We start from the raw sequence: 21,373 nt of genomic DNA on the forward strand, positions 1-21,373 counted from the left end.
ATCTCGGTGTTAATGTTCCATTATCATTTTTGTACTAGTGTTTCTTTTTCAACTGAAAAACTTGCGTAGTATTCAGGAAACTTACATTTAGAGTGTTGGGGGTCGATAATGCGTGAACTCTACGCGCTGCAAAATATTGTTGTGATCAGGAATTGAAAAGAGAATATTTATTATGTAATGAAGCAATTCCTTTCTGCTGTGCAATGTGGTACTAGATCATTGCGCTTTTACTTCGCAAAACACTCTCTTTCCTCGTAAGTTGTCTCTGAGATCCCAGGTACTTACGATGTGAAAAACTCGTTCCAGACCGTAATAATGCACTGAGAATGGCTCCTTTATAGATACAGCTGCGATAAACACAGGCAAACAATTACAGAATCGTAAACGTCACATGCCAGAGTGATGTATGAGTGCCCTGGACACCATCGTTAAGAAAATATCAAATCATTCACCCCTAACGGGAAGTGGTGTTTCTACTTACCACATACAGCTCCAACAAACATTTATTATTAAGCACAATATTTCACTGCAACCTTTGCCCTACGTATACGTACAAAGCATAATTGTGTGTCTCCAGCTTGTCTATACAGGTCACGGTGAACAAAAAACCTACAGGATATATTTCCTCACATCGGATCGTTGAGGTACTTGCTGTGCCATATTTTCTTGGCAGGTGCATGCCATAGGATGTCTCTTTGCTGTGCAGCCTGATAGAGCAAAGATGTCATTCGCCAAATAGCCTGCCAGCTTGAATCTTTTCAGAGGAATGTTCCTCAATGTTAGCATCTAATTCACTGTTTCATGCTTCGATTCTTTGTAATTGATGCTATGGTAGCGAAACATTGGTATTAACGATTACTGTACTGTTATTTTGGTACAAACTTTGTGTCAATATTACACACAACTAAGTGACTGCTAGCTTTCGACATTTTTGTAGTGTATACTCTATCAGCGACTAGCAGACCAAGTCATATGTTCAATATTTTGTAACTCGCTATTTTAGTGTTGTTGTCATATCAAAATGTTACTTTACCCACCATTCGTCTAAATATATGAGCTGCATCATGTGAAAGATAGTACTAATAATCGTTTGAGCAATGATGCATTGACAGTTTGCGGGTAAGGTTGCTTGGATATGAAATTTTGGTCTCTAAAGGCCAATGAGCATTATTGTCCATGAAATAACTTTATGACAAGAACAATGTTTTACATTTATAATTACTGGATGATGTGTATGCAAGTGGTATACACGACTCGATGGGAGTTCATGTTTGAGTGTAAATAGAATAAACGGATGCCACACCAAAATATTGCCACCATCATGAGATCAGATGGTGCAATTGGAGCGTATACCTACTTGAATCTTCACATAGTGACACAATATGGTGTCATTAACTTGAACATGTAGAACTAAATTTCCTCCACCGTGACATGGTTTTCTCAGTTTTCTTAGTAATATGTCAAGTTTTTAAAAATGCCGGTAAATTTAAATGAACTGAAAAGTATGTAATTTTTTGTTTCATTTCTTGTCTGTTCTAACGCTATCATTAAAATTTGAAAGATTAAAAATATCTAAATAAAAATAAAATTTTTCAAGATACTTTCAGGTCACAAATATCATATACTTGCAGCTCATCGTGATTTAGGCGTTCTTGCACGTACTGAAACTGAAATATCACAATCGTTTGGATGAAACTATTACTGGGTGAGCAGCGATCCCCTAACAGTTGATAAAATTCATGACGTTCCTCGTCCCAAGAGCCCTTACGTGAAAGAAAAGGTTGTACCTTTTAATCTGCATCATTATACAACTTCAACACTCAATTATATAGAGCGCCCTCTCCATTCCTCGTCTCTCTTATATAGAACGACTTTAAAGAGGAAGCCAGGCTGTCAAGTTTTTGATAAATGTTATATCGTTCAATCAATTATTGGCTCCAGGATATGTAACAGATGTGTACACTTTCTTACGGCACTTATCATTACAGTTAGAGTTTTAGATTTTTATCGGTTAAATTTTATGATCAATCGAATCAATATTTGCATGGCTGAACATAATATTCCTTGTGAGCGAAATCGCTGCACAGTTGCTCTCTTAAAATTACTATTCCAAGCTTACATTTACTGGGACAAAACTTCACTTTCTGGCATAAGAAATGCTGATCATTGGGACATAACTGAGTAAGAGTCTCTCTGATTTGTCGACACATTATTAAAACTTAGTGTATTGTCACCCTTGATATAGTATAGACATTAAGAAAAATATAACCTATAAAACAACGTCACATCTCTCTTGAGACAGCCAAAACTTAAAGATACAATATAGCAAAAAATTCCGAATTATAACAATGAGATAACAATGAGACCAAGGGACTAAATGTAACGATCCTTTTGAAAACGTCAGGGAATGTATTCATTGTAGTGTGTGCATGTCGTGCAATCAACAAAAACAGAAAATTTAGGTTACATTGAACCGCCGGATGATACGGCCGTCAAAATGCTCCCATGTAAAACCAGTTTACGTGATGAATAAGTCTGGCTTGTCGGGGATGTGACCTCCATCAGGGGTGATATACAAAAGCATAAATGGTTAATTATTTCTGGGTATGTTTGTATCTGTCAGTAGCGATTTAACTTCTTTGACTGAAATACAAACTTGGTGGCGTAGTCGGAAAAATAGTACCTGTTCATCCTGTTGTAACGGTCATAGTCAATTGGGTACAATTCTTCACATGTTTGCCAGTACCCATAGGGCCCTGATCAGATATAACTAGCGTATCTTCTAAAACTGCCTCCGGCCACAAACAACATGATGAACCGCCAGGTGGCAATGTTGAAATAGACATTTTCTGTTTCCCACTTGGGGCTAGGGCAGTTTAATAGCCATGTACTCAGGATATGAACTCCGCTGCTTGCGAGCTGGAAGGGAGAGCCTAGAGCACGGCACATTATGAACAATATATCGAAGAGAATAGAGACGCTATCTCTATAGTGAATGATCCTTATAAAGGAACAGTGTTATCTATCTGCCTCTATAGGGCACAGGTATATATATATATATATATATATATATATATATATATATATATTATATATATATATATATATATATATATATATATATATGAAAAGCGATTTGCTTGTCTATGCAGATAAAGTATATTGTTCAATGCATTTCTGCAGGGCGGTAATACGATTGCTTAGCGCATGAAACAGCCCGTAGATTGACAACTGGGCTGCATTAGTTACTTATCTTTAGGTCTTAAGGTTGGAAATCAGCAATGATAAGAAGTATAATGTAATGTACTCAGCTTCTGTAAACATTTTATCGATGAGATATCATGCTCTCATTGACCAGTTTTGATCCACGGATGAACAGACGACATGCTGTAACACTGACTTTGCTTAGATAGAGTTACCTGTGATATGTACGTTCTATCAACTTATTAAGGGGTGATACAGGTACAATAGAAAGCTTGATAAGTTGCTGTGGTCATGAGCATTCTGAGTCTCAGGGTTTGATATGGTCCCACTAATGAATGTCGCAATGATACTTGATCAAGAGAATGTCATTAACATCGCGTTTATTGTTAAAACTCCGACAAGTTTGCCTATACCTTCGACCCCTTCCCACAAGATTATGCGCTTAATGCATCGATGGAGGCTGTATCTTTACATGTTGGATATTGAGACTTATGTTATGCCCTTAGGACAGAAACAAGACACTCGTGCCGATGAGAAATCGATACTAGAAAATCTACCGAGCGTTACACTGACTGCACGATAATTAAACTTTATCATAGAACAAGTCACTGTCGCATAACGGATACCCGAGGTGCCTGCGAATTTGTGCGCAGCAATGTACAATGTATTTCAATTTACACACAATGTGCTATCGCTTTTGTTCATGCCGTGTTGTCGTAATATCGCCATAAAATGTCGCGCACGGCTGAGTTTGCAAACGCGTCGGTATAGTCAAGATGAGGTCAGTCCGGAATATCGCTGGTCGCATTTGAACATTTATATAAATGACGGCATTAATGATAGCAATGCATATGCTTTGAGTTATCTGAACATTAAATTCAAACTGATGGGGTTTTTTTAGTTTGAATTGCTCGAGGATCTCAAGTTACAATAGCTAAAGGTCGTTTCTTAGAGCTTTGTACGGATATGACATAATGCCTTTATCAAACGCAGGCAACAAATTAGAGATCAATTGTTGTAACCCAAAGTAATGTGACTCACAAAAATGCCAGTTAATTGTTGTGCTTACTTTATTGCAATGAGTTTAATTTAATTTCCTTTGTATTTCCTTTTATTTCGTGAGGATTTTTCTTCTTCTTCTTTTGAACGCCTTCAAAAATAGCCTTATCTCTCAGCATATTGCCTCAATGTGTTAGAGGGGCCATGCTCTGAATTAGAACAGGGCACCTGTTTCTTGAATTATTATTGGACAAATAGTCAACTTGGGATGATTTGAACGGAACCGATAAAACCAGGCAATCAGTTTGTTTTGTCAGCCTTATACTACCCTTTATCTTTGGTTACCAAGTCCGATGGAACTGGTAGCCGGATCTTATTTTTCTCCACTACGTCGGAGAAATACGTGTATCTGCATTGATGTGTCCGACGTTTACGTTAACCTGTGTGCATCGTTGGACACCTCGTTCTGTGGATTTAACCATTACGTTTTCTTGCACTTGAGGATGTATAAAATCGAAAACTTAACTGACGTCATCGTTTTCAAAGCTAGCTAAAATTGTTGAGTAACTAGTTGATCTCGAGATCTCAGTCATAGTTGAGTTTAATAGACGATTTTCCGCTGATTGCGAGATCTCGCGAGACTTTAATACATGCCCGTAGAAACAGGATTCCAGCTTAGTAATACAAGTCAAACTTTGTATGGAACTAGAAAAGTGCAGAACTGAGCAAAGATTGCAACTTCATATATTTTATGCAGTGTTTAACGTAATTAGCGACTTGTCCTGTTTTACGCAGTTTGTCCTGTGTTGCGAGAACACGTCCACTGCGAACCACATATTCTCGCGATATCTCGGAATGTCTCGCGCTGTTCGGAACATGGTCTATTGCTCCAGCGTAAGCTATGACGTGAGATGTATTAATACGCGTTTTACAAAACATTTTATAGTGCGATTTTTATCAATATCTCTTGTGTTGGTATTGCTTGAAGGGAAATATTAAATCAGAAAATACGTTGCGCTTTTCTCGAAATAACCGATAATTCAGCTCGTAATTCAATGAATACAGGTTATACTATCTTATCCCAGGCGCAGTCGGTAGATTGTTTTCCGAATCCATACAAAAAAATTGTCGTCAGGGTTCATTAGCATCGACCATCCAAAGACATTACCGCTGTGAAAAGTTCATTAGCCTGCATAATGCAAATCTTTCAGACCTTTTTAATACCATGATGACTGTATTCACGAAGTTTAGCATCATCTATTGCTGACCTTTAAACCCGTGCTAGTACGGCTAGTAATATGTCAAATATTACTTGAGTGGTTCATTGGTCTTGCAAAGAGATTTAAAAGGTACCAATGCTTAGAACAGTATATCGATGTCTTATTTTCCATTTCCCAGACCTTGCGGTTGAGGTATCATCCTGTAAGAATTATGCCATGGAGGTAGTAGAGACTACTACCTCCATGATTATGCACATATCTGCGCTCGACCTTACTCTTATCTCACTTCTGGAGAAAGTGTATCAGAGTCAACTTAAGACGACTAAGTAGGTATGAACGACCAGACAGCAAGTGAAGTGTGCAAAATGCAAATTGAGGTAATTCACTGACTATCAATCTTCGTCAGTTGAGTTTGTTTTCAAGGAATCTGCTCCCTCCTTCGATACCTTCTGACATTTTGATCTTACATTCAAATAAACGACACAATGGGTTATCTGGTTTAGGATAGCATTGTAAATTACCTCATTTCGACTGTACCTGCTCTCTAGTTCTATATTTGTCATCCTGTGTCATGTGTTAAATGCGATCGTAGGCGCGATTTTGGCTCAATTTGTGTTGATTGACAGGTACGCATTGACGATGCGGATACTGTAACTTCACTAATGTCCAGATGTCTATTTCATAACACCTTTTCAGGCAGAATGTTTTTCGGGTTGTATGTTGCTGTACGACGCTAGACCATCTTTACCTCTTCGAATACCCTCTTAATAAACTTATTTGATGCAATCTGTGTCACTACGAGTACCCCCTCAATATTTGCAACATCTCTGACTCTTATCCATAATAGGTGTCACGCTTCAACGCCCTGTGTACGAAGCGGTTTTTATCAAGTCTCGTTAAGTACCAGTGCTCTCGTAAGCACTTGCAACCAAGTTGTCGTGAAAGAAGAACGCACCTTTACGACATTATAGGCAGTTGAAACTTGCTTGAAATATATGGATCTTCAAGCTGTCTTCTTTTCTGTACACTTGTTATCGCAATAAATGAACCGTGTGGTGTTGTGCCCTTGGTTCGGATGAGATACTTATAACAGCAAATAGCATCTGGCAAATTGGAATTTTTGCTCAATATCAATTGATAAATATTTTGATATTTTGAGCAGATAAAAATATACAGAAATTTACCCTTGAATGGGTCAGGGTACATCGTAATGAAACTAGCTAAAAGTACACTGCAATATTCAGGACCGCACGTACGATAGTGTTATGCAATTATACATTCTGCCAATTTGGTAATGTAGAATTTATAATGGGTGTCACTTAGCAAAATGTAACATCTAATTAAAATATTAAACTGTGGTTAAAACGTAAGGTTCCAAAAATTTTGTCTCTATGTTCTGTATTTAGGAAGGTTAGATTAATTAATATGCAAAATAACAGTTCGTTACTCGTTAAAAACTGGGATGAAGTTGGGATGACATGTTGGGCAGAGTTGCGTGACTTATTGTCAGAGATAGACAATTCTATACAATAGGTGGCATTGAGAAGTTATTTTGAAATGTGTGTAAAACACGTGGCAGTATTATAATAACCCAATGCTGACCATTGCGCTAAAGAAGCGGGCATGCGCACGTTTCGTGGACATCTTTATCGTCACTGATGAATTGCAAATTGTGGATTGATAGCAATGGCTACCGGAACTTAGGTAGAAATACCGATTGAAAAAGGACACATGCCTGCTACATACTGTTGTGAACCATAAAATCACGGGCACGGGTGGTACGGGTAAATACTGGTTATTTACTCCTTCTTGATACTTTATCCTCTACTTGTGACATCATCCGAAATAGATGTCCGTGCCACTTATTTATCATAATTGTCCACAGCAATGGTGTGTAAACATAGGCAAATAATGTCACCGTTTTATGACACAATATGAACAATCACGTGTATTTTTAGGGTTTACGATATTGCCTTCTCTTGAAATAATGTATCGTTGCTATCTGAACGCACTGCATGTTACTTAAAACACCATAAAATGTCCTGTGTACCAGCTGATAGATGCACAGGTGTCCGGGTTGCTTTTTTATGAACACCGTATTATTCATCACTAATATTCTCACTTGCTGAATCAATTTGCATGTTATTTGCACACAATCATAATCAAATATTCTGTAGCACAACATTGGTTCAATATAGTCTGGTGTTAACTGGTGTACTTTTAGAAACAATGACGGCATCGCGTGATGATTTCAATGAACTTGAAAGTTATGACCTTAATGCGTCTAAAACTGCACTAGCCCGATCACCATATTTAAAGGAAATAAGGATAACAAATTATTATGCGGGCTACTGAGCTTCTAAAACAGTCCCATTCGTCCCTGTCTTTGTTCGTCTGTCTCTGTTTATCTGTTTATTTGTTTTTTGTTCGGACGTGTCCAAGTCCCCTCCGTTAATTATAATGAAAACAAAGAAAATAATCATGTGGCACTCGATTTCTATCCTCTTCAAAATATAATGTATAACGGTGTTGGTATATCAGCATATCTCTTGAAATGCATTTCACTCACGCAGAACCAATGATCGTACATAAAAGACAGGATGGCTTTCCAACGTTGAGGAACAAAAAGTGTAGTCAACTACAGCACATCTATTCGAAGTACAGGATATGTAAGTCATTGAGGTAAAAATAAATCATGTTACGATCATTTTCTAAATGAAGTGAAAGGCAAGCCAATGATATTGTAGATTATATCAAACAAGTATATTGATGGTATATTGAACTTGTCAAAATTTCTGTTGCTACGTATGTGTACGTGTGAATGATCGCAAGCAGAGTTCGAGCCCTTCGACGTTCCTCTTACGTCATCCGTGATAAACAAGTAAACAATAGTTTAGCCAATCAAAATAGAGGGTGTGGCGGCGTTGACCAATGAAAAGTGAAAGCTGATTCGATGCCTCATTACAGTGATGTGAATGTTATATAACTCCGCAGGGTCGGCCTGAAGCTTTGACAGACAAGTAGTACGCTCGACTAATCGTCGATTCTCTCGATAAATGATGGAAATAAATAACAGAACATATGTAATAATAACAGAACTCCATGGCCTGTGAGTGTGCGCACGCCGTACTAATCTTTACGGCCCTGATACGGCTTTTGCGGCCCGAGGTCGTACGGCGGAAGGGCCCGAGCGTGCGAGGGCCCTTACGCCGTACAACCAAGGGCCGCAAAAGCCGTATCAGGGCCGTAAAGGTTTTATCATATACCTTATGCAATGATAAATATGTAGTTTACATAATATTCAACATTGTTTAGGAGATAAAAATGCGTGTGATATCAAAACTTCATCGCCTTTGTGTCAGTTTTTCATAAATACGATGGCCGCTTCCCGTCGCAGACTGACATACATAATGACGTCATTTGTTTACATGCAGAATTCTAGAACGCGCAAAGCAACATCCGTACGTGACCGACAGAGATCCAGGTTGAAATCGAGGTGTAAGAAGGACAAAAGCGAGATGTCAGTTTCTTGCAATTTATACTAAACAGGCACGCACTTAGTATACACAGTATTTCACTAGAATTTTAAGAAATAAAAGCCGATGTCACCTGCGCGGCTTCACTGTCTCCACGCGCAAAGCTACGATCTGAGCGAGCAGACGTTTTCCTAATCTCGCGCTGGCTTTGTATACGAATGGAACGTTTGCGGATAGCAACGCGCGTAGTAACCAGAATCGAGGTAGTTCAGAACTGCACGCGATTGCCCATATTTGGGCACCGGGCCGTGATACCTAAAAAAAATGCACGGATCTGAGGGCGCTTCCTCCCATAGCTTTACACAGGCACGTGAATGTAGGTATATGATAAGAGCTGTATTTGCACTCGTGCTGCGGTGTATTCGGCTGTCCTTTCACTCGCCGACTTCGCTCGTGGAAGGACTGCCGCCGAATACACCTCAGCACTCGTGCAAATACCACGAGTACGGCGCGCTTGCACTCACCGGCCAGGAGTTCTGTCATATAATTGCACTGCATGTTCATATTTGTCCAGTGGTTTTCAGTCTTGCCTCTTGGGTTTGTCTTTAAGTTCTCTCTGCTGAATCTCCAAACTTTCAACATCGTGCTCTCTTTATATCTCTGCCATTACCTATACGGTGTGTCTGTCTTTCCAACTAACCGTCCTCCTTAAAGCTCATCTCTTCGTCTCTCTCGTGCTCTGTCTATATATGTCTGTCTGTCTCTGTCTTGCTGTCTCTTTCTGTCTGTGTGTCGTCTGCCTCTCTCTGTGTCAATGTCTACCGCTGTCTGTCTTCTGCCTATCCGTCTGTCTTGTTTCTTCGTCTTTGTCTCTATATATATATATATATATCTATATATCTATATCTATATCTATATCTATCTATCTAATATATATATATGTATGTACATATATATACACACACATACATATACATATAATATATACATATACAATACATATACATATAATATATATATATATATATATATATATATATATATATATATATATATATATATATATATATATATATACAGTGAAACCTGTCCATTAAGGACACCTTCAGGAATGGAAAAATGTCCTTACTATAGTGGTGTCCTTAATAGACAGGTGAAATTCTATTCAAAGTAACTTTAGGCTTGATAAATCTGTCCTTAATAATAAAGAGGTGTCCTGATTAGAGAGGTGTCGAGTGGGGTAAAGTTTGACTATTGTCTTCTAATACGGCTGTGATGCAAGTTACATCGTTAATTTATTACACATTTATTGCGTGTTCGTGACCGTATCAGTGTCTCCTCTGACGTAAGAACATGAATTATCTTCTCAGCCTGTTCTCGTCATTAACTCTTTTGTGTACCCGAACTCATTTCAAGAGGGTGGCCAAGTTTCACAACAGAACAAAGAATTCCCTGCTGAGTTAACTATATCTGAATCCAAGCTGGATATTTTGAAGTTCCGGGAAAATCGGGGCTGGTATTCCAGACATAAGCTAATATTTTATTTTGTTGCAGACACAAACTTTATTTTGAGCTCTGTACCAGTACGATACTGCCGATAGCCAGTCACCGGCCAGGTTGCACGAGGAGCGGGAGCCCCTTTATCTGAGCTCTGCAGATCGTTGACGATCAAATTGGTTTCTTTGTATTGAGTACGTTGAAACGTAAACACGATTTAAATGTCACTTTATTTCCTAGCCAAAGAAAAATACAAAACAATATTGATTTAATACACGCTTAACACTAGAGAGACATCACTTTTTGAGCCTGGAGTACAACTTGCGAAAGTTATCAGATTATGCCAATGGCGATCCAAACTTTTGCAATGTACTTTCCCCTGTATAGTCACATTGACTCTTATTGTGGCATGAGTTCAACATAATTATTTCAAGACTTACAATTATAGTATTCTTGAACTCGGTGACGTTGACCACCAGAAGGGTTAACTGATTCCATCATGCCAAGATTACCCGGCACAAACGCTGTAGGTTCGAAATCATTTCCATATGAAAAGATACCTTACTTGAGGTGTGAACTGACTGTCAATCGATGATTGCTCTACAAATATCACGGGCGATGTCATATTCATAAACATTGTGATCTTTTGTTCTGCTTGATCGGTAGTTTATTTACTCTCTGGGGAGTCATAAGCCGTTAATTCGGTAATGCGGAATTTTTCTGCTCTCAGGGGATTAGTCTACCTACATGGTTTGTGCCGGCCAATCTCCTCATGATCGAAGAACTAAACTTCACTAAATGTCGTGGCGTTGACTTAGTGGAATGGTGTGATATAAATGATCTTGAACTCAATGTAAGTAAAACAAAAGAACTCATCGGTTTTAGGAAAGTTAGTCAGCCAATTATTCCTATTAAATATTGTTATTCAAAGCGATGTTGAAGTTTGTGTTTTTTAAATATCGGGGAATGCAACTCTCTAATACCATGTCTTGGCAGACAAATGCAGAGTCTTTGATTAAGAAAGCTCAACACCTCTGTACTTTCTTAGACGCCTGAAGAAATTTGGCATGAGTCGTGTCATTTTGATTAGCGTTTGCAGTACGGTTATTGAGAGTATTTCAACATATACTATAACAGTCTGGTTTAGAAATATCACCACTGCCGAGTTGCGTTCACTAGTAAAAGTGGTTAGCTCTGCACATAAAAGCATTGTGTCAGATCTACCTTCATTACCACCAATTTCTCGTTCCAGGATTATTCAGAAAACCAAATCTATCATTAATGAAGGCAATCATCCAGCCCATAAATATTGTGAACATTTACCTTCTGGGCGGCGTTATCGATGCATTTCAACAAAATCTGAATGCTTACGCAAGAGTCTTTTATCCATCATCAGTTCGTATTTTAAATCAAATGCAATTTGTTTGTTTCTCATTTCCTATTTTTAGTCTTTGTATTTAAACGTTATGCTTTTGATTTTTTATTAGATTTTTATGATATTTTTTATTCTTTCATTATATGCTAAAGTGAAAAATCAATTTCCATTGCATTTTAATGCATATGGCAATAAAAAATTGTTATTATCATTATTATTATGAAACACTTGTGGACGCATGGACATATCTTGGTACGGTCACACAAACGCTGAATGACTGCGATCAGCTATTGTAAACATCACTTAATTAATGCGCCCAGCGTAGCGTAAGAGTATGCAAAACATAGTCCAATCAAATTTTGGACAAAATCAAAGTTTATTTTAACTTTGGATAAGCTTCATTAAGGTACGGTCATTCACATGTGATAAATAGCCTATCTCATGGTATCGCCGCTTGGTTGGAACGTATACTGGTGAGGATGCAGTCCACGTCACACGTCTTCGCTTCTGTGATACGGCCCGCACTCTCACTCGCGGCAATACGACCAAGCAGGCGATGATAACGTGAGATAAGATCACACTATCACATTTCGATTCGGTTGATGCAGTGCATCACAATAAAAAATACAATGAATGGGACTAATAACTATCAGGTTTGATATGGAGTTTGTTTAAATGCAATAACCAGAGCATGCAGAAATAGGGAAAATGGATTTATATTGTAAAATGGCCAGATTGGAAGTACTGGGCCCATCATTTGTATTAAATCATTTGTACTAAAAGGGGTGTGGTCGCATCAACTCATTACCAAAGGAACCTCAAACAAGCGCTGGTATACTACCATAAGGAGTGTGTAGCTCAGCTTTAATGGTGCCCATAAACCGACCCGCAAATGTTCTGAGGCTTAAGATTACTTTAGTTGTTTTCGAGGAACAGAAAAATGACTGATGTCACGCGAGAGAGAGAGAGAGAGAGAGAGAGAGAGAGAGAGAGAGAGAGAGAGAGAGAGAGAGAGAGAGAGAGAGAAGGAGAGAGACAGAGACAGAAAGATAGACAGACCGACAAACGTGACACACATTTGTTGGGTACAGATCGTCCTCCACGCTGTGTATTTTTAGAAGCACTCTGTAGAATGTCCTTAGTGGTGTAAAAAGGAGACTCGACAGGTTGTTTCTATTGGCCTGGAAAGATACTGTTTATTCAATTTGCATTATAGCGATTCCGCATTATTGTGTATAATATGCTCTCACTAATGCAAGCCGTAGTGTTTCAACAGAACCATTGCACGGCTTCTTTCATACACATTGTAATGTACTTCACAGCCATGCAACAATTGTAATTCATTGCGCTGTACAATATAAACGCAGTCATTTACCGGCCGCCAATCCTGCTATTCGTTCCGACATATTTCTTTCTGAAAACACACAACTGTCTGGGCGTCTGCATCTGCTCAGTTATTGAAAACACGCATTATACATAAGTCTTAGTCTAAACCCCATCACACAGGAAAATGGCTCCTTAAATTGGTTACGATTAACATCATTCTATAAAACTCCATCATTGGTGTCACATGCGTTTGCATGCTCCGGTGGGTGTCTTTTATCACAGCTGACAACCTTAGTAACACAATATATTCTACTCCGTTTATCTCCGAAAAAGAGTATTGCCTGCGTAAATTGACTTTTTTTCCTGATGTCTTCTTAATTTTATTGTCATTATCTCTCTGGCGAAAACATGATCCCTTCAAATTTTAGCAACGGCTAGCGACTTCTTTTACGTCATGCGACATAGGTGCAAGTTATGAGTAACGGTTTTAGTCCCACGCGCGCGCGGCCGCAACAACCACTGATTTTGGCTATATTTTTTTGCCGATTTTTATACAATATTGCAACAATTTGTTCACTAATATTAGCCTATCTTATGATTAGATAGATGTACGGAATGTCTGCCATGGAATTATGAGAAAAAATAAGTGTGTTATTAACGTGACATCAGAATAGCGGATATTTCAAACTCAGAGGGGACGATGAGCGAACGCGGGCTAATAATTTTTTTTTTATCGCAGAGCACAGTGTTCCCGCCAAAAAAGAGATTTTTACAGCATGTAGTCTGGTCGCAATATATAGCGACCGTTAAAGTAAATCTAATTCCAAAATACAGCGGAATTCAAAATGCGTTGCAATACCAAAGATCTCTCCAGCAATTCATAACTAAAAGAAAATAATATATATTTAAGATAAACAAAGCAAAAAATAGTCTGTCTTTGCAGTTACCATTTACACAGTAAACCAATGGGCTGATTGACTGAAACCACTTCGTGTCTGACAGTTAATGGCTATTTTATGATTTTTCGAGTCATAAGACGTTGTCGTTCACAGGGCATTAGCGGTGATGGCATCATACATCACTGTCAAATTTGAGGAGCGACACCGTACATATGGGCACCTACATCGCAATTCGCAATCTCAAATCCGTGGGGGCGACTCATGTGTGTAGGTGGCAATTCTCAATCTAAATTCAGCTTTAGCGCGGACATAGTACACTTCAGCGCGTCAGTCTGTAGATTAAGTCGATGGCAGGTGTTGCTCAATATTCCTGTCAATGAATTTCCAGTTCCGTTTATGGAGGTCAATATTTGCTTTCCCCTCCCTTCATTCTCTGCATGGTTATATGGTTGACCTCGTTCTTCTCTCGAATGTTACTTTACGATTACTGCAGTGAGAGACAAATACTACCATTGGTTCATTCTATATGATTTCTTGGAGATTTAGATGGCTTCAGATCATATGATGAAAAAAGCGCTCAGTGGTATTATATGGGCGCATGAACTGCGGATGAAAATCAGTTCCTTGTAATCACGGAAACGAGATCTTCCGGCACTACGGTGAGTTAACGAATTGTAAATGACGGGAAGTGTTAGCGGACACCTGTTCCGGGTTGATGAAACCCGGTGGATGAAATTGCTGTGGCTTGCGACAACATAAGGCTTTGATTGCGTCGTATGGCGACGAAATCGATTTATTGTCCTATACGTTTGCATTCATGTTGGAACGGCTCGAAATGACCGACGCAATACCTTGCTTTTTGTGTCTTGGTGAAACTATACAACTCGACGTCGAAGAGATTCTGAAAAATGAATGGCGAATTTGAATCTCAAGACATTCCAAATGCTTTAAATATAGAGACGCACTCTTGGCAGTCCAAGAGGTATTCCATTCAACTGGAACATGCACTGATTGCAACTTGAAGCTTATCTTTGCATGGCGAGCCTAACGGGGAATATATGTGCAATCGCCACACCCAAGTCATTCGAAAACTCTCCCCAGAAAGCCGTTACTTCTTACATTTTGCAAAGGATCATATCAAAACATTGTTACATAAAATTCCTTGTAGTTGTGCTGCTTGCAACTTGCTCACCTTGAAGGTCTGGAGACCTATTAAAATTAGCACGGAAATGAGACAATGTAGAAAATTGGAGTGTGTGAAAACGAGTATTTCCACCTATCATGGCCTAGAGAAAAGATCTTTCCGAAATACTATATAGACAGGAGGTCGTAAATGACTTCAGAATCTGGATGTCTCAATCGCATCTCGGTAATGCATCAGGGGTTATCGTATTTCTGCAACGTCTGTGTCATTGGAGCACATTAGGAACACTCGGTGAAGAGAAGAGATGCGTACTTGACAGCGACCATCCACGATTAGTAAACTTCACGACAGTTGCCTAGCGACAGTATCATACTACAAACTGGAGACGTTGGACGGGCCCGGATAATGACATTGATTCTAGAATACTTGCAACATGCAGTGACGACTATGCGATAATCAACGCCTCACGCAGAAGCCGAAAGCAGTAATAGCTTATAGGCACCTACCACATATAATCATCATTATTTTGCTTGTTATCCACGAGTATGACTGTATGTCTGTGTCTGCATGCTAAAGGTTATACATCTATAGGTGTTGAGTAAAATTTGATGATCTTTGGGCTATTTTTAGACGAGTAACGAGAAAAACAAACAGTCGCGTGGAGCCCTGTATGCCGTATCACCTCATGGGTTGCAAAAGGCAAGACTAATTAGAAGCGAGTGTTGATATACACGCGTCGAGGGCGCATGAGTTGTTAACACGCTCATCAGGAAGCTTCTCCAGCTTGTTTACATCCACTGTGTCATTGCCCTATCAGTTACAAGCTACAGAATTGGTGGAAAATGATCTCATCATGGCTAGGGTTTTTACAATCGTAGATGTATATCACTCCTCTCGGACTTGTACATAGAATTAGACGCGCTGCGTTTAAGCGTCAGAAGTTATTGCGGTACTGCAAGGCCAGACAGAGTCTGTCTAGTGAAATATATCACTCCAACAACTGCGAATCATTTTTTTAAGTCCTATTAGAGACACCAACGAGAAATGAAATATTGCCAAAAGGTAAACATTTAAATAACACCATATGACGTATGCATCACCTGAATGCGGAAAAAGTGACGTGTACACGTCAATACGTCAATGTAAATAGTAAATCCTGATATATGGTGACAAATATCTCATAAGATCTTAAATAACACACACACACACACATATATATATATATATATATATATATATATATATATATATATATATATATATATATATATATATATAACACAGGTTTTCAATTAAAGATCTTATGAAATATTTGTTATTGTAAATCAGAGCTAACCTTTTACATTGTCGTGTACACGTCACTTTATATATATATATATATATATATATATATATATATATATATATATATATATATATATATATATATATATATATATATATATATATATATATATATATATATATATATATATATACGGCGACTGCGTCTTGCTAATATGTTGAGGCTAGCTGAACTTTCACTGAATATAAACTTAGTCGTCGGTTGCCTGTTTGCCTGATACGGTCGAAAACTATGGTTTAGTGTGGTCACACTTATGTTCAATACATCCTATGATGAAATATTACCCCAGTAAAATTATCCCTTCATTTATGCGCTTTTTCGTGACATATATTGAGATCCGACGGTGTTGAATGGCTAGGTCGTGACAAAGTGTACATGATGTTAACAAAAACAAAAAGCTTAGCAAAACAAAACTGTTTAATGAAATACATCAGCTTGTAAAAACTAAATGCAGACAATTGCTTCACAAAACACCGTAATTTCCATTCACCCTTGACGAATGTTTACCTTAATAATGCATCGATTCAAAAATTGAAACATAAGCTTCCAAATTGAACACGACGTGAATTGACATTACAATTCCGTCTATTGAAAAATTGAAGTCACAACGACAATACGACACCATCATTTACTGAGGCATTCACGTAAATTGTTGTTCTAATTAAAGTTATGATGTAGGCGCTCACGCCCTGCTTGATTAACTTTGGCATGCGCTGGCGATGTCAGAGAAGATTGCCCCATTGATTACAATATCACAGGGCTTTCAAGAAATACACACTTCAAATACAATCTAGTCTGCCTATAATTTGTATCATCATGGCAATGGCGGTCCTGTGGTGGCCGCCTAATTACTGCCTTTGTCACCATAGTAATGGGTTTGGCGCGAACAAGGCAACTGCAAACGCTTAGACACTATCAATTAGTATTTTACCTTGCTGCTGTCCAGGTTGAACAAAATACAAACACACAATTACTTGTTAAGGTAGCACGCGCCTCGAAAGTGAAAGATTTGAATTCGTGCTAAAACTTTATCAAGTAAACTTTCAACCATTCTGTTTATAAATACAAAATTAAAATTTGGGGTAACCGAGCAAATATCAGAACCAGAGAAACAAATATTCCTAAAATTTACCGATATTTGAAATTGCAAATGTCCGGCAACCATGGCTAAACTATATTGGCCAAAATTAAAATTTTAGTTTCCACAAAAACTTGACAGTAAAACCTTTATTTACTTCGAGAGCTTGAAAATGAACCCCATACGTGGTACATGAGAAAAGTACTGTAAAAAATTGAGTCAGAATATCTGTCTCACAGGCGATTTCTACCTTCATAAATAAGATAACTAACAGTTGAAGAGCATGCCACAATATCATTAATGTTTGTAATTACTTGTTTTTAAGACAGCATGCAGTACAGCCGTACAAAATGGGGTGGCGTCTGAAGTTACAAAGATTCAAATTAACTGAGGAACTGTTTACTTTATGAACACAACTGAAATTCGTCTGTTTCCTCAGCCAAAAAGCAGCAGACCTGTAGCTTTAATTGTGTTGAACCTATAGGTGTTAAAAAAGATGTCGTTACGGGGGCAAAGTGATAAATTTAATCAGTCAATACGTTGATGCAAAATATGCTTACCTCATATTGACATCCAGATAACAAGAAAATGAAGAACCCCATTTGTCTAACAACAGCGTTTGTAATCGAATGTCGTGTAAAATCATCATCATCATCATCATCATCATCATCATCATCATATTCATCAATGATTTTATCGCTGTCTTCAAATATCATCTCCGTTCCTATAGTCATACAATGAGCAAACTTGAAGCCATACTTAAATGATGATGATGATGACGATGATTATATATATATATATATATATATAATATATATATATATATATATATATATATATATATATATATATATATATATAAATACATATATTCCCAGCGGCTCCATTACAGATTGTTGTAACCATGCATTCTTTTACTTATCATACTCTGCGTTAATCATTCGTAGTTGAATATTAATAGTTACTTTTCAGTCGACAAGTATCAAATATAGCGTAGAAACCGCGGTAAAATGTATGGAATCTCTTTTGTGCATCAAACAACCTGACCCATCTTGAATGTCTATAGATAAACATCTAACTTGGATAGCCAAACTCCGACTCACTAAGGCACTACTGCTGTAATGTCTGCGAGACTATAGTGGGATCAATTGAATTATACGCAAGCGAGCACTTATGTAGCGTTGTGTTCTGGTTCCGTCATGATACCAATGTTTAACAGAGACGGCCACTGCGTCTTGCGAATATGTTGAGGTTAGCTGAACTTTCACTGGACATAAACTTAGACGTCGATTGCCTGTTTGCCTGACGGTCGAAAACTATGGTTTAGTGTGGTCACACTTATGTTCAATACATCCTATGATGATATATTACAACAGTAAAATTATCCCTTCATTTGTGCGCTTTTTCGTGTCATATGTTGAAATCCGACGTTATTGAATGGATAGGTCGTGACAAAGTGTACATGATGTAAACACAAAGGAAAAAGTTAACAAAACACAGCGGTTTAATGAAATACATCAGCTTGTCAGAACTAAATGCAGAAAATTTCTTGACAAGACACCATAATATCTATTTACCCTTGTCGAATGTTTACCTCAATAATGCATCTATTAAAAAATTGAAACATAAGGTTCCAAACCGAACACGACGCGACTTGACGAGACAATTCTGTGTATGGAAAAATTAAAGTCGCGTCACCACATTATCATTTACTGAGGCATTCACGTAAATTGTTGTTCTAATTAAAGGTATGATGTAGGCGCTCACGCCCTGCTTGATCAACTTAGGCATGCGCTGGCGATCGATGTCAGAGAAGATTGCCCCATTGATTACAATATCACTTGGCTTTCATAAAATACACACTTCAAACATAATCTAGTAAGGCTATAATTTGCATCTTTATGGCAATGGCGGTCTTGTGATCGCAGCCTAATTACTGCCTTTGTCACCATAGTAATGGACTAGGCGCGAACAAGGCAACTGCAAACACTGAGACACTATCTGCTGCTGTCTAACGTTGACTAAAATACATATTGAGGTAGCTCGCGCCTTGAAAGTAAAAGACTTGAATTTGTGCTCAAACATTCTCACTTAAACTTTCAACCATTCTTTTTAAAATAAAAGAATTAAAATCAGGGGTCATCGAGCATATTTCAGAACCAGAGAAACAAATATTCCGAAAATTTACCGATATTTGAAATTCAAAATGTCCGCCAACGATGTCTAAACTATATGGGCGAAAATTAAAATTTTAGTTTCAACAAAAATTAGACAGTTAAATTTTTATTATTTTACTCCAATAGCTTGAAAATAAACGCACAGAAGTGGTATATGAGAAAATTTGAGTCAGAATATGTCTTCTGTGCGCTTTCTGCCTTAATAAATAAATAAATGACTAAAGAAATCAACTATACCGTTGACGCGCATACAACAATATTATTAATGCCTAAAATTACATTTTTAACACAGCATGCAGTACGAATAAAATAGGGTGATGTCTGAAGTTACAAAGATTCAAATTATACTGAGGAATTGTTTACTTTATGAATACAATTCGGCCTAAAAGTAGCACACCTTTGGCTTTAATTGTGTTAAAAAGATAGAAGAACTCCATTTGTCTAACAACAGCGTTTATAATCGAATGTCGTGTACAATCATCATCATCATCATCATCATCATCATCATCATCATCATCGTCATCATCATCATCATCATCATCAATGTCTTTATCCCAATTATCATCATCGTTCCTATAGTCATAAAAGTGGCAAACTTGAAGACGTCCTTTGATGATGATGATGATGATGATGATGATGATGATGATGACGATGATGATGATGATGATGATGATGATGATGATGATGATACTGGTGGTGGCCAGAGGTGGAGGAAGAGGAGGAGGAGAATGGCAGGAGGGAAGAGGGGAAGAAAAGATAAATGATTGCCATGTTGGACTTAAAATGCTCAAATAGATCTTGATTTTGCTACAAACACAAATTTAAACTCTCTTGCAATCGTCAGTTTGTTTGTTGTAGGAGCCAAAACCTAATGTACATTAGGAGAGATTACGTACATTTATCCTGATTGCAAAGCCCCAACAGCAAGAAATGCTACACTGATTGAAAGAAAAGTATTGAGGTAATTACTAGTACCCGTTCCTTTTAAGATTGCTTCTAAATTTGATTTTACCAATTTGCTGGAAATGTTTATTTAATCAGATCAGCTCTCGAGATTACTTTCTATTTGGACTCTCACCAATTCTTTCTTTGAAGAGCCCTTCATTTCTAAGCAGCGCGAAAACACCACAGATATCAGTATCATCAATTGGTCGGTATTAGGTTTCCATAACCTTTGAGCAGTGTGCTGAGATCGCGGACCCTTTCCGCACATCGTATATGTACACAACTATGCATATTATACAGTTTGATTCACGCATTCGTCCTTCAGTACATACCTAGAAAATAAACAAGATTCGTTCGAGTCTGCTTAGTGGGTCAAGGTCGATGAGTGAGAAGATGCTGTTGGCATTAACAGGGCCTAAATAGTCACCCATTTATCACCAATTTGGGCCACTGGAGGTGTAATGATTAGCATTTGTGAATTGTGTTGTTTTAATTTGCGCAGCGTCAAGGGTATGGTCAATCTGCACTTCATTGAAATGATGAATATTATCAATCATTTTCAGCTTCTATTCGCTGAACAACGGTCAACAGAATGTGAATGTGTAACGTTTAATCTTAGAACTGAAAATGGCGTTACATGTTTGAAAGACATCTGACAGAAACCCTATATAAACACTGAGGCTGTACT

Source organism: Ptychodera flava, chromosome 10, assembly GCF_041260155.1.
Source record: "Ptychodera flava strain L36383 chromosome 10, AS_Pfla_20210202, whole genome shotgun sequence".
Classification (NCBI taxonomy): Eukaryota; Metazoa; Hemichordata; class Enteropneusta; family Ptychoderidae; genus Ptychodera; species Ptychodera flava.